Consider the following 3,336-nt stretch of genomic DNA (forward strand, 5'->3'; position numbering starts at 1 on the left):
CTCTGCAGCATTGTGAATATAACGTAACTCTGAATGGTGTCCCTCAGCAGTGCAGACCCTGGGGACAACTAGAACATTACCAGATGGCTCCCTTCAGAGGAGGAATTTGTGAGCAAGGAAAAGAAATGTCTGAAATGGATTGTGTGTTTCCCTGGAGACAAGAAGAGACTCTATTGTCTTCTCGGTGGTTTTTGATGTGTGGTTATTTTAAGCTGTGCAATGGACATTGATGAGCCGTATTGCCCTCTGGGACTGGTATAAACACAACATAAGGGTTTTGATCAGAAAGCCCAGTACCAGTGAGTTTTTCCAGTTAGTCACAGCCTGTTGAGACTGAAGAGTCAGTGTCACTCAAGGCCTTACTGGGATCAGGCCATTGAGCAGGGCAAGGGGAATTCCTGAGAACTACCCTGATAGTGAGCAGAATTCAATTTCTTCCTGTTCTGTATTCACAAAACACCTGACCCTTCCAGTCAAGGCCAGTCTTCTCTTTCTTATCCATGTTCTGCCTCTCACTTCTGCTTAAATATTTACCAAGCTCTTGATATTATGTGCTTCCTGTTTTCCCTTTCTTCTGTTCCTCCCTCACCCCAGCCAGCTTACAAATTATAAATTTCAACAAGTTTACTTCAAATGAAAAAGGTGTCAGATCTGTCCCACGTCTTCTCAGGGCAATACAGAGAAATGGCTGGGGAAATAACAAATTTCAGCCTGCGACAAAGGTAATTTACCCAAATAAACTCTAAGTTGGTCCAGGTAGAAATGAAGCCATGAATCAACCTTCATAAGTCACATATAAATACAGGATCTTAAATAAACGAAACACATACACACACACACACACACACACACACACACACACACACACACACAATTTTATTATTGCTAGAGCTATTCTCTGGGAAATCATTAAAATATATCTTACAGTAACTCCATAGAGAAGGTGCTTCAAGAAATACCTCATTTCTGGGATGAGATGGCACCGTTGGAAGATGCTTGCCTAGAATGCACAAAGCCCGAGGTTAGATTCCCCAGCACTACACATGGGGCATGGTGGTACACACCTGAGATTCTAGCAACAAGATCAGGAGTTCAAGTTCACCCTCAGGTAGGGAGTTTGAGGTCAGTCTGGGTTAAATAAGGTCAGCCTGTGTTAAATGAAATCTTGCCTAAAGAGGGCTGGGAGATGGGTGGTGGGTTCAGGAGACATATGCATGCACATCCCACTCAGTAACTAGTAGAAACCAGGAGTACTCAGTTATTAAGACAGCAAGTCGACTTCTAGTCCTAGCTTGCTACTCTGGCCATGTGACCTTGGAGAAATTACTCTACTGAGACACCTGAGTTCCCTTATCTAAATGATTGTGGTGGTTTTCTTGGGTACTGAAGGCTAGAATTTTGTCACGAACTACCCACTATAGGAGGTTCCAGCTCCAGCTTGCCTCCGCTCCATTGAGCAAGGCTGTCCCAGTCACATACCATCTGGTTCATGTCACCGGTATTGGATCAGCTGGGATATATGGTTGGAGACAGTTCTCTTCAACACCATTCTCCTTTGTCCTGAGGACAGCTGGAAACAGGAGAAAGGGAGAAATCTCATTGACAGTGCAATTTTATAAGGGATGTGGTCATTTTGCAGATACTCCCGTTGGAACCTGGGCCCTCCATCCTTCTCTTTTTCTCTGCCTACCTTCCTCACACCTCGCTAGTTACCAAGTGCTGTCTGCTTGTCAGACTCTCTTGTTTCTGTGGCTCTTCCTCTTCACTTTCCCCACGTTCTGCTGCTGCCCTGCATCATTGTCAAGTGCACCCCCCCTTACTGAGCTCCCTCCCAGCTGCCCTTCCACCCACCCTTCCTCTACCCTGACCTGTTGACCAGCCCACCGCTATCCATAAGACAAAGTTCAAGTGTTAGAAAGATCCGGTACCGCTTGCACTCCTGCATCCCTAACCTGCCATTTAGCATTCCTTTACCTAAACTCTTCCAGCTGAACTGATCCATTCATTCTTCCCCCAACCCACAGCATGGTTTCTGCTTCCACGCCTTTCCCTTGGCCACACTCCATGCCTATGCTCGTGACCTCATCCCCATCACCCCAGACTGGCCCTGAACTTGCTTTGTTCCAGAGGATGACCTTGAACTTTTCACCCGCCCCCCCCCCCATCTGCTTCTTCAGTGCTGGAATTACAGGCATGCACCACCATGTCTAGCTTACACAGTGCTGAGGATGGACCCCAGGGCTTCATGCATGATAGACAAGCACTGTACCAACTAACTGAGGTCCATCCCTAGCCCTCTTATTTCCTCATGTGCCTTTCCTGTCACCCAAACTAGATCAGAAACTGCAGAAGCTCTTGGTTATGTTGGGCAATCCTTAATATTTGCTTTGATGATCAGGATGACACTAATATAAGAAGTATCTTGCTGCCTTAGCCTACTTACTCCGCTATTAGCTGTCAGTTCTAACACTGTCCCAGGGATCCATTTCCTACCATGATTGAAAGAGCGTGGTGATTTAGAGTGTAGCTAGCATCTATGATAACTGCATTTTCCTTTGATCTACCTTTTTCCCTGTCTTAGGATCCACATAGCCTATTACAAGCTAGACAGATTCGGAGCAAGCCTGGCTGTCATGAGTAGTATTATCCCTGACTTGTGAGCTCAGAATGAGGTCAGAAAGTTTGGATCTGGGAGCTTAGCTACTACCCCATGCCAGTTCCTTCTCTCACTTCAATGCCTGGTTCCCCAAAGCCCCTACTCTTTCAGAAGCAGCTGAAGTAGAGGCTCCCAGTTTTATGCCTTTCACTCTTTTTAAAATTTTACTTTATAATTTAATTTAATTTTACACATCAGCCATGGATTCCCTGTCCTCCCCCCTCCCGCCCACTCCCATCTCCTCCAGGGCAAAGACTCCCCTGGGGATTCATCCCAGCCTGGTAGATTCAGTCCAGGCAGGTCCAGTCCCCTCCTCCCTTCACCCAGGCTGAGCAAAGTGTCCCTGCATAGGCCCCAGGTTCTAAACAGCCACTCAGGACAAGTCCAGGCCCAACTGCCTCAGGGCCTTCCAAACAATTCAAGCTAATCCACTGTCTCACTTATCCAGAGGGCCTGAACCAGTTGGGGGCTCCTCAGCTATTGGTTCACAGTTCATGCGTTTCCATTAGTTTGGTTATTTGTCCCTGTGCTTTATCCAGTCTTAGTCTCAACAATTCACACTCTTACAGTCCCTCCTCTTTCTTGACAATTGGACTCCTGGAGCTCCACCTGGGGCCTGGCTGTGGATCTTTGCATCCGTTTCCCTCAGTCATTGGATGAGATTTCCAGCACGACAGTTA

This window comes from Onychomys torridus, chromosome 8, assembly GCF_903995425.1.
Source record: "Onychomys torridus chromosome 8, mOncTor1.1, whole genome shotgun sequence".
Classification (NCBI taxonomy): domain Eukaryota; kingdom Metazoa; phylum Chordata; class Mammalia; order Rodentia; family Cricetidae; genus Onychomys; species Onychomys torridus.